General features: G+C 44.7%; 1 long non-coding RNA gene across 6 annotated transcripts in view; it reads right to left on the bottom strand.

The window, feature by feature from the left end:
• The window catches only part of LOC102161373 (uncharacterized), a 358,117-nt gene that overhangs the window by 172,299 nt on the left and 173,676 nt on the right, over positions 1-12,142 (bottom strand). The window contains exon 1 of one of the 6 annotated variants that reach the window (XR_014825964.1): positions 1,856-1,968. The exons of the other annotated variants lie outside the window; for them this stretch is intronic. This is a non-coding gene — a long non-coding RNA (uncharacterized LOC102161373). Of the gene's footprint in view, positions 1-1,855; positions 1,969-12,142 lie in introns of those variants that run through there. 6 annotated transcript variants of the gene reach the window in all.

Genomic DNA, 12,142 nt, shown 5'->3' with positions numbered 1-12,142 from the left:
ATTTGGTCTGGGGGTTAGGGACTGTCCCCCTTTCTGTCCTGCCGCTAAAATACACACACACACACACACACAATCTTTGGGTTCAAAAAAGATGAACACACACACAATCTTTGGGTTCAAAAAAAGATGACTTTTGCAGAGATGAAAAATGTACATTGCGACATAAAAAGACACAATACTTAAGGGTGAAATGAATTTCAAAATCTTTGGAAGGGAGTTCCCGTCATGGCGCAGCGGTTAACGAATCCGACTAGGAACCATGAGGTTGCGGGTTCGATCCCTGCCCTTGCTCAGTGGGTTAACGATCCGGCGTTGCCGTGAGCTATGGTGTAGGTTGCAGACGCGGCTCGGATCCCGCGTTGCTGTGGCTCTGGCATAGGCCAGCGGCTACAGCTCCGATTAGACCCCTAGCCTGGGAACCTCCATATGCCATGGAAGTGGCCCAAAAAAATAGCAAAAAGACAAAAAAAAAAAAAAAATCTTTGGAAGTATGGTAGGAGAGGAACAAACATAAAACAAAGATTATTTCACAGCTTTCACACATTTCAAAGTTCTTCCTGGATCACCTTTATTTCTCAAGGTTTCTGAATTTTTCCATGTGGATTCTCAGCAGGAACGTGAAGAACATCACCCACGACACACATGAAATCCGGGGGCAGTCCCACAGGTGGGGGATTTTCCAAGGCTTAGGAGGACCCACAGAAGCAGGGTCTTGGCTCAGAAAGGAACATTACGACAACTTTTAGGACAGAAGCTTGTTCATTTGTTTCCTTCTCATTAATGGGAAGAAGGTATAACGGCAGAGTTTGATATAAGCAACACCTTGAGCTTCTTGGGCAAATTAATCTTTGCCTGAAAACAACTTACTTTCCCATCCTTAAGTGCGATGAGGAAGTTGAGGCTCAGGAGATTAAATCATTTACCCAAGGTCAAATAGCTAGTAATTGATCAGCTGGAAGGGTGAGTTTTCAGGCTCCTCAAGCTCAGTGTTTCTAGAGCTCAGCATATCATCATCCCCCAAAGTGGCAACCCGGCACGTGTCCCCCTCTAACCCATTTTGCATTTGGTAGCAACACCTGCCAGTCATGGTAGTTCAACATCAGGGACGGCTCATCTCCCTGTCTGAGTCAATCACCACCTCCCCAGATCCCGTTTCCATCCTCCCCTTGGCACCTGCTCAGAGCCCACTGCCTGTGCCTACCCAGAATACTGATACCTCCCATCTGGTATCTCTTGTTCCCTCCCTCATGCAGCCACTAGAGTAGATGAAATGTTAATTCTACAGATTGTCTATCCTGATCAGTGCTCCTTCCCATCCCCCATCATCTGAAGGATAAGTTCAGATGAAGCATAAGGATAATTCAGATAAGTTCATCTGAAGTATGCAAGTTCATGGCCTAACATACAAGACCCTCTTCCTTCTGGTCCCACCTCACCTGCTCAGCTCCCCCCTCCCCACCGACTCTCTGCCTCATTAGCCTCTCCATCACAGATGGCCTGTGGTCTCCCCTCGTGAAAGATGGTGTTTCTCATGTCTGTCCTCCTGCCCAGGTTGTTCCTCTACCTGGACCAACCATTCTCCTTCAGGCTCTTCCTCCACATGGTTGATGCCTCCTCATCCTTTAGCTATTCCTCTCTGATGCTGTATGTAGTGTTTCCCCAAAGTTTTCCCCGAAGCCCTACAAGCCCCAGCTTGAGGATGCAATACTTGCCGGCCCTTCTCATTATGTTTATCTCTTGATTGTCCTGGTCTCTTTTTGCATCTGTCTTCTCAGCCAGAATGTTAACTCTCTTAAAGGGCAGCAATGATCCAAAGGCTTCTAACAAAATAAACCCATGGTAAGAGCCAGCTCACCTCCTTCACAGAGAATTGCAGTCAGTCCATTGGTGAAACCTCTCCTGTGTTCGAAGCAGTGGCAAATCATGTTCTACATGAATGGAAAAAAGAAAGTGACAGGAACACCTCAGCCTCTGGCACTTACTTTATATATCTTTCCTAAAGTCATTTGGGAGAAAAAAAAAGAATTGCCAAAGAAAAATCTCCCTAGGACTTGAATTTTTATGAATCTCTTTGCCTGTCATTCCCTAAGTAAGAGCTTTTATAGATAAAATGTCAAATCCATTTTACAAAGTTCTCTAATTTTTACCCTCTCTGGTTTTGACTTTCCCTTGCCTAAGAAGTAAAATTCTACACTCCTTCGGAGGGCATTCAAGGATTGGCGTAGTGTGACTCAGAGCTACTTTCCTAGTCCTCTAATCTGTCATTCTTTCCCAGGAATACCTCAGATTGTCCCTGCCCTGTGACTTTGCTGCCAGCCTCCTTATCCCCCTTCTTACCACATACAAATAAAAGACAGGGACAAGGAACAGAAGTCTCCTTCCAGAAGCAAGGTGAACTTGGGGAAGGGAGGTCAAGTCCACAGTCAGAACTCATCTGATGATAACATCACTCCCATCTTCCTATAGGAACAGATAAGTAATTCTCCACATAGCATTGCCCAGATCTTTCTCTTAAAGTTTTTTTTTTATTATAAAATCTATATGTCTTAGGTCAGGCTGATGCAGTGCTTTGTCCTCTCTCTCCATAAGTGGAAAAGAAAAACACCTTTCTCTGAAGAAAGAGAGCTGAGATTTACCCTGTCCTACTATGTGCCAGACACAGCACGTCATAGTTTGAGTCATGAGATATTCCTGCCAACCTTCAGACATAGTTATTAGCCTTCCTAAAATAGAGGATCCTCAGGCTCAGAGGAATTAAGTAGTTACATTTTTTTTCGAGTTAGAGTCAGGATTTAAATATGAGTACTTGAACCCAAAAGCCTATTTCTCCTCCTAACAGTGGGTCAATGAGATTGTAGTGGCCGTATAAAATTTCACTGTCACTATTATAACAGGGTGCTCTTTACATAGTAGGATCCTAGGAGAACAGTGTATGAGTTAGGGAGAGATCCAGGGACCTCCACCCTCCATCAGAATTAAGAGATGAGTGGGGGCTCTCGTTGGGGCTCAGTGGGTTAAGAACCTGACTAGTATCCATGAGGATGCAGGTTTGATCCCTGGCCTTGCTCAGTCAGTTAAAGGATCTAGCGTTGCTGGGAGCTGCGGGGTAGGTTGCAGATGCGGCTCAGATATGGCTTTGCTGTGGCTATGGTATAGGCTGGCAGCTGCAGCTCTGATTTGACCCCTAGCCTGGAAACTTTCATGTGCTGCAGGTGCAGCCCAACAAAAGCAAAAAAAAAGAAAGAAAGAAAAAGAAAAAGAAAGAAAGAATTAAGGGATGAGCAAAAGCAATGGAAAATGAAGAGGAAAACAACTGAGTCTGGAGATGTAATGTATCAAGTCATGGCATTCTCTTTCCAAGGAAGGGGTGGTGACACGTGGGGCGGTGACACGTGGAGAGATGCAAGCCTGCAGGAACAGGGTGTGGCTGCGTACAGCAAAGGGTTTGGCAGGGTGGTCGGAGGAGCAGCAGGCTTTGTAGTAAATGGCTATGTTCCCAAGTGTCTGTGCCATGGGGGCATCTGGCCCAGAAGATGTTCTTGGAAGCAGGTTCTGCAGAAGGAGGTAGAATAAGGGAAAGCTAGGATAAATCATGGGCTCCATGTGTCGGGGCTGGCAGGAATGCTTGGATTTGGAGCCGCTTTTCACATTGGCATCAGAATTTTCCACAAAAGCCCTATCCCAAGCTGCAATTTCTTACTTAAGAGTTATTGGGAACCATGCTGGAAATGGGTTACAAAATAGGAAGGCTGTATTTTGCCGCACTACCTTGGAGGCCAATTCGGCTTAGTCTCTCTTTACTGGAAGAGTCTATGTCAGTTATTTACCCAGTGTCTCTCAGCCCCAAGGCTCTCCAGCCTCATGTACACTCTGTGAGTCTGGAGCTGGGAGTCTTCAAACTACATGTCCCAGACTCCTCACTGCCACGCTTCCCAGGAGGGGTCCCTGGCACGAAGAACTGGCAGAAGGCTAAAAGGCAGCAGAATGAAGAAGATTCTTTCTATTTCCAGATGGAGAAGCAAGACAGCTGAGGTTCCAGCCTCAGCCTCCTTCCACACTCCCGGTACCCCCCCTTGAGATGCCCGGTTAGAGGTACCAGCACCAGCTGGCTTGCCACCTTGAGATCAAGCGTTCAGTTCACACTTGCAAAGTTCTGGCACTGGCCACAGTGTACCCTCACTGAGGTCTGAATGCCAGCCTTGGGGCACCTCCCCAGGTGTCTGAGCACTGACTGCCCAGAGGTTGATGTACCAGTCGTAAAACACTGCCCACCCCCACCCCAGCCCTGCAGGCATCCTTCTCCTTGTCCCTCAACTCTCCTAACACTATCTTTCCATTTTTGTTCTCCCTGCTCAAGGGACAGTAGTTCCTTCCTGCAGCTACAAATTTCTGGATTATCTCACATCCTGTTTGCTAGGTTGGCTTTCTAACACACATGTAGTCAATTTCCTATACTAAATCCCTCTACTTGAAATTCATGATGCACTTTCCATTTTCACGGCTGGAACCTGATGGATACAAAGGGTGTTCATATCTTCAAATGTAACATTGTCAAATCTCTGACAAGGGCAATTCTATAAAAAATAAAGTGCTAACTTCTTCAAAAGGAAGCTATTCTGTCACATTGTCATCTGTGTCAAAAAGAAGAGAGAATGTACTAGCCCTGTAGGTGCAAGGGTTCTGATCCTTCATTTACCCTTCAACAAACTTGATCTGCATCCCAACGGTAAGCTGGATAAAGTGTCTCAGGCTCTACGGACCCAACTTTGAATGATCTATGATCTCTACCCCATAGAAGCCTCTAAGGGGAGGAGAGGTCACTTATAACACCACAGGAGAGGACACTGCTAGAGCAACACGTGGCCAAGGAACGACAAAGGAGGAAGCCTGTGAACTTTGCAGGGAAGGTCACGGCCCATCTGAGCCTTGAAAGATGTATCAACCTTGTTATTGCAGCTGCTTTTCCACTGTAAGAAGCAGAAACCAGAAGCAGAAATTTTGGATGACAGTCTCAAGAAGCACATAGATGTCAGGAGTGGAAGAGTAAGCTCTAAGGTCAGGAGAGAAGGCTAAAAAAGAGACACTGGAATAGATAGAGGCTAAAATTGCCTGATATAGGGACCCGGAACCACTGCTGGAATGAAAGAATCCATGCACTTCATACATTCTCCTGGAGAGAAAGTCCATTTGGCCTAAAGTGGGTTGAAGCCCATTCCATGACTGGACCACGTCAGTGAGATGAAGGAACCAGCAGAGCATTCCTGCCCACAATAGGGGAGACATAATTCTCCTAAGGGAGATCAAGGTACTCTGGGAAGAGGGAATAGAGGAAAACCAAACACCCAAAAAGGTGGAGGGGATAAGACAGAAGGGTGTCCATTACAAAGATGAGTAGGAGTTTTCTGCTTGGACAAGAAAAGGATAGTGTGGTTGTGAGAAAGACACACTAAGGGGACACTGAATCCAGAGACAACAAAGTAGAGGTGAGGCTGACAGTAAAAACAGAGACTGGAGGTCATGTGTACAGCACTAAAGAGCCACCTTACAGTCTGAAAGACCCATGAGGAAAGCATCAGATGGACCTCATAGTCCATCTACCACTTGACCTTGGTGCAAATGTGCATTTTTGTCCTTTGTGGAAGGAAGCATCTACAGCACTGTAACATTGACAAGAAAATTTTCAGAGGAATGGAGGGGACAAGAGCCTGGTTAGAGAGAGTTGGGAGAAAATGGGGGGTGAGGAGGTGGAAAGGGGGAAGAAGATGCTCTATCATTTAGTCTTAAACGACTGGCACAAACTCAGGGTTGGGCAGGAGTTTAGGAAGGGCAAGTTCAATGGGAGAACTAAAGAAGAAAATGTGAACAATACATTCTTTGTCCTGAGAAAAGGAGCTTCAGTGCCCTTTCCATGTATCAGACATGGAGACAGGCCAGCCTCAACTCAGAGCCATTACTTTGTGAGAATCTTTTAAAAATAAATCATAGGGTCCCATTAAGCTCCCTAGACTTTTGACTCCTACAGGACAGTGACCCTGTTTTTTAATCTCTCTGTCCCAAATGTCTGATATCAAGTAGGCACTCAAAGCAGCCTTTGAATGAGTTGATTATTTAGTGGAATGATAAATTTACAAAAGATTGCTTATAATTGGTTATTTTAAATTACCAAAACAATGCATAGTATGCAGACATATGTATTTAAACAAACATGGGATACTCTGATAACTGTTTTGAAACTTGTTTAATATATGGCAGGCACCATCCTCTGTCAGTTCAGAGTGGCTTGAAAATCACAAAATTAAAAAGCCAGAGGTACTTTCGAGATAAGATTACATGGCACAACACTGCATAGCTGAACCACTCAATGGCTCAGTAAGCTGATGCTCAAAGAGGTGGAATGACTTTCCCAAGGTCACCCAGGAAGTTTATAGCAAGACTGGGTCCCCAAGCTGGGTGTCCTGACATCATCTGAGGGCCTCTTTCATATGTCCCCATCAAGGATGAGAAAGGAGAGGGACCATGTGTAACCACCAAAGGGTGGCCTCTGAGGAAGATGAGGATAGCCCTGATAAATGGTGCATGGAAAAGTGTTCACTCACTAAGGCTGAAGTAATAAAGACTCCAAGCTTTCCACAGGAGGCCTGACAGGAGACAAAGCAGCTGATTCACGCAGGGAAGTCCAGCTTTCACCTGTCTACGATGGAGAGCTTTCAGTTGCCCGAGTAATTTTGGCTGCAGTCCCCACTCTGAGTCCCATGCAGTGAGCTCTGAGGATGCAAAGAGAGGCTGATAGGTGACTTAGCAAGACCGGGCAGCATATCAAGGAGCAAAGGAACTAACTCACCGAGCAGGTAATCACCAAGCCTGGAGTAACTGCAAATGGAGAGAAGTCATCAGCCCCGCCAGCTACCTACGTGCCAGAGTGGAAAGAACCTGGCACCAGTGCACTGAGGATTTCATCCAATACCTTTTTTTTTTTTTCCCCCAAAAACAAATTACTACCAACCAGTCATGAATGTCTCTCCATTTCCTTTCTTATCTAACCATCTGCAGAGTCAGGTAGCTAGGACACACTGATGGGGTCAGATGGGGGTGATCTCAGAGAAGGGGGCAGATCGACATTGGGGCTTAGCCAGGTCATAACACTGGCTTCCATCAGCTGCTCCCTGGAGGGTACCTGGAACTCGAGCCTTGGGGTCTCTTCCACTTGCGAGGTTAGACGTCAGACCGTGACCTCCCAGAAAGGAGGAAGGGAAAGGGAAAGGGAAGCTGTTCATTTGAAGACAGACAATAAAATCCTCTCCGGGGATGCTAGCGGCACGTTCCACACTGTGTCAAGTATGGATGTTGAAAGGAAGAGGAAATGGAGAGTGAGGACAGAAGGTTACTTCCGTCTTGTCACATGACCAAGTCTCTGTTCTCTCAATTCCCACACCCATAGAATGGAGTCAGCATTTACTCCCATTGACGGTTTTGGGAGAAAACTGGAGAAAATGTAAGTAAAACACCAGCACTTAGCAGGTACTCTGTTAAGGCTCCCTATGATATTGTAGTTTATAATAAGAAATATGTATTTGATCTTCGTCTTCATTCCTGGCACAGAGCTCCTAAGCCCTTGGAATTTCCTAAGTGATGAGAGCATAAAGGTGTCTTTTGTTGTGTGAGTCAGGTGATTTCTGGAAAGCATCTAAGGTGGAGGGATGGTTGCCAGGAGGACCGACCACATGATTAGAGTGTTGGAAAGCAGTTTCACCTCCATGACCTCCTGAGAAGGGAGAGGAGCTAGAGTTCAATGAGTCAATCATGTCTACATACTGAAGCCTCCATTAAAAACCCAAGAAGGATGGCATTCAGCAAGCTTCCAGGTTGGGAAGCACGTGGGGATTTGAGGAGAATGGTGTGCTACAAAAGGCATGGAAGGGAGTTCCCATCGTGGCTCAGCGGAAACAAATCTGACTAGTATCTATGAGGATGCAAGTTCGATCCCTGGCCTCGCTCAGCAGGTTAAGGATCTGGCATTGCCGTGAACTGTGGTATAGGTCACAGATGTGGCTTGGATCTGGCATTGCTGTGGCTGTGGTTTTGGCTGGCAGCTACAGCTCCAATTCGACCCCTAGCCTGGGAACCTCCCTATGCCACAGGTGTGACCCTAAAAAGACAGAAAAAAAAAAAAAAGGACATGGAAGTTTCATACCTTTTCACCATGCTTTGCCTGATACACCTCTTCCATCTGGCTGCTCCTGAGCTATATCTTTTTATAAGAAACTGATAATCTAGTAAGTAAAATGTTCCTCTTGAGTTCTGTGATCTGTTCTGGCAAATTAAACCTGAGGAGGGAGTTGTGGGAACCTCAGATTTATATCCAGTTGGTCAGAAGCACAGGTGGCAACTTGGACTTGAGACTAGTATCTGATGTCAAAGGAAGGGATCATGAGAGCCCACTGTCTGTAGCTAGTTGGTCAGAAATACAGGTAACAACTTGGTTTCTGAAATGGAGAGGAGAGCAGCCTCCTAGGACTGAACTTGCCCTGTGAAATCAGATGCCATCTCTAGGCAGACAGGATCAGAATTGAGCTGAATTCTTGGACACTCTGTTGGTGTCCAAGAATTGTTTCCAGTTCTGTGGGAAGCCCTGCAATACACACACAATGGAATCGGGTCCAGCAACCCCAAGTAGTTCCCCATTCTTATCCTTGAGTGAATTAATCCAGAGGATAGCAGAATGACTACCCAGAAAGCACGACATAGTTTTACCAAAAGAATAAACAGTTTATTAAAGTTTATTCTGAGTTTTTAAAGCCACTGAACTGCTCACAGGTAAGCTAAGTATGGGCACATGGCAATGGACAGGTCAAGAGAAGAATGACAAGTTGAGAGGCAATGAGACTTCAGTATCTTAAGTATTCTGTTTCCAGAAGTAACAACTGCTAAGGGAACACAGAAGAGGGCCACCCAGCCCAACTTCAGCATCATCCAATGCTTCTTGGAGGAAGTGACATCTAAGTGTGGAGCTGAGGGATACAGAGAAGTTAGACACGTGAAAGAAGGGAAAGGATGATGAGAGAGGTCCATTCCTTCACTCAACAAACAAATCCTGAGAGCCTAAAATGTTCTCTAAAATGCTAAAAACTGAGGGTGCGGTATTGAGCATGACAGACAAGGTCTTGGATCTTACAATCTTCCAGCAATAAATAATTAACAAAACATCAGGAAGTGATCCATGATGGAAAGGAGCAATTTCAGATGTGATGGTGGTAGAAGACCACCCCGAGGAAGTTCCATTCCAGCTGAAGTTTGGAGCAGAGTCCAGCCAGGCAACCCCATGGATGACCAACATGTGAGTATAGAGAAGCACTAGCACCAAGGCCTTGAATTCAGAGTGAGCCTGGCATGTTCTGGGCACATAAAGAAGGTGACCATGGCTGTCATAGGGAGCAAGAAGAAGACAGGAAATAAGAAGGAGGGCAGCGCCAGCTCTTGTAAAACCATGCAGGAGACAGTCAGATGTCTGAATTATACTCTAAGTGTGACAGCCACTGGACATTTTAGCAGGGGAGAACTGTGATCTGATTTACATATTTAAAGATCACTCTAGTTCTTATGAGAGCATAAAAAGCAATACAGGTGACCCATGAACAATAAGGGGGTTGGGTCAACCCTACAACCACAAGCAGTCAAAAATCTACTACCTCTGCCTCAAAAACAACAAAATCGATAAATGACCCACTCAAGGGCAGAAAACTCAGTTTGGATAGAATCAGGACTCAAACCCAAGGTTCTTTTGATTCAAATACTGTGAGCTCTAATCAAACCACACTTAGTTAATTTAAAGATCTATAAATGAAAGTACAGCTACTGTATTTATGCAAAAAATTCTGCCTACAAGTGGACCTGCACGGTTCAACTCCATGTTCAAAGGTCAATTGTATATGCAAAGATTTCAGATGCAAGGGGACATGGTTGATATGAAAGAACATCAAAAGAAAGGCAACAAGATCACCCAGTCCAGCTGAGGGAGGAAGTAGGGTTGCCTGGGATCTACGTTCCAGGGTCCTAGGTGAGGCAACAAGGATTTGGACTTTAATCCAAAGCAATTGGTGCTATGGACGAATTCACAGAGGATGTCAGATTTCTGTTTTAGAAACACATCAGTGGCAGTGATGCCTCCAGAACCCAGAGTGTGGATAAGAGCCTTCCTTCCTAAGGCTCAGCATCTCAGTTGTGTAGGTACCACACATGGGCTGTGGGAAAGCATGAGTGAGCACAGCAGAGGACTGGGATGTAGAAAGAGCCAGGAGTTGGATGCACACGCTGCAGGGAAAAGTCAGAAACCCCCCAGCAGGATCCCCATGCACCCGGGTGGACCTCTCCAGACTCCCAGGCCCTGGGTACACTGGGATCCCACAGCCCCTGCAGAGGGGTTTCTCACAGAAACCATGGGCAGAGCTGGGAGAGGGGAGAGTGGTCATTATCTCTTCCAGGCCTATCATTTTACAGATGAAATTAGTCTTCTCATTCCCATCAGCCAGCTGGCTCTGAGGATAGTTTCTCTGGGGCTCAGCCACAAAGACTGGCTAGATTTTATTTTTTAAGTCTGGAGATACTGGGCTCAAATGACTGTCTCTGTCTCCACCACAAATAATCTGCTTGTGTCCCTCTGTGAAAGGCTACGGGTTCTGTATTTGATTTCCCATGACATGACTTTCTTCTGCAGCAAACTCGGAGCCTGGACCATGGAGTCTCTGAAAGGCCTTAGCATTGTGCAGTAGGGGACAGCCTGCCTGCACAAGGTCATACCCTTTTCCAAAAAGCTTAGACTTGGAAACAGGCCGTGTCTGCAAGGCACAATTTCCTTCGATGGATCTATTCCAATTCACTGTTGCTGGTATTTGGGGTGAAATCTATGGAGCACTAGGTTCCTGTGTGTTGACACAGAGTCTGGAAATCAGTTCTGACACCTTTTTATATCAAATACCATCTACAGTGCCATATGCAAAACATTAATGAAGCACCTTCTAAATGCCAATCCCTCAGCTTGTCACTGAAGACATGATAATAAAAATACAGCCCTGCCTTAGGGAGCCTGAGAAGGAGTGATTTTTACTGAAGCTGAGAAAACATGAAACAAACATTAAAATCCTAAAATACCTGAGCCTCAACCTTAACCTTTCCTCAGATATTCATAAACATGTTATAGCTAATTTTATACTATTCAGAAGAACAAGTGCAGTTTCAGCTCCAAAAGAAATGGAATTTTACTTGATACAAAGAAATTTTTGAGCAGTGAGTCCTTTAATCTTGGTTATTGGTACCTTCCTTAAGTTCATGGTGATTGTCTGTTGTTTAAACATATATGGCAGGCCTGGCAAAAAAGGGTAGGAATTAGGTTTACATCCAGGAAAAATGATCACATCCCTGATCTCATTTTAACTTTTGCCCTTAGCCCTCTATTATTAACAAAGGAACTAAAATTCAAAGAGAGTCAGAAACCTAACCAAGCTCAATCAAGCAGTAATTTCCATCATTCTCAGTATTATCACCATCATAATTAAGATAATGGTTAATTATTTCACATTATCCTAGTATTAGTAGTCATTCATTTATCTCTTAACTGACCAAACATTCACCTAACACCTGTTATGTATAAAACACTGAATAAGATCCAGTTCCTGCTATTAGGGAGCTCCCAGCTCCATAAATTTAAAAATCCATTCATTAATTGCACAACACCGGGTTGTTTCATCTTTTGGTTGTTATGACTTGTGCTATAAACATCTGCCTACAAGTTTTTGCATGAACATGTTTTCATAGGATGGAACATTATTGAGTTGTGAACAAGCATTGAAGTACCACTATATTCTATGATGTGGATAAACCTTGAAAATATCAGGGTAAGTTAAAGAAGCCAGACGCAAAAGGACACATACCACATGGTTCCATTTGTATAAAACATCCACAATAGGCAAATCTATAGAGAGAGAAAACAAATTACTGGATTGTCAAGGGCTGGGAGAAGAGGATGTGGAATTGACTGCTAATGTGTGCAGAATTCCCTTTGTGCCAGTGTAAATCTTCCAGAAATAGATAGTAATGACGGTTTCACAACTTTATAAATATATTAAAAATCACTGAATGGTGTACTTAA

The sequence above is a fragment of the Sus scrofa genome, chromosome 1, assembly GCF_054392235.1.
Source record: "Sus scrofa isolate SSC_HxYL_T2T_F1_AM1 chromosome 1, Sscrofa_HxYL_maternal_Yorkshire_Landrace_v2.0, whole genome shotgun sequence".
NCBI lineage: Eukaryota > Metazoa > Chordata > Mammalia > Artiodactyla > Suidae > Sus > Sus scrofa.
The sequence above is the reverse complement of the archived record's forward strand: the minus strand, read 5'-3'. Positions and strand labels throughout refer to the sequence as shown.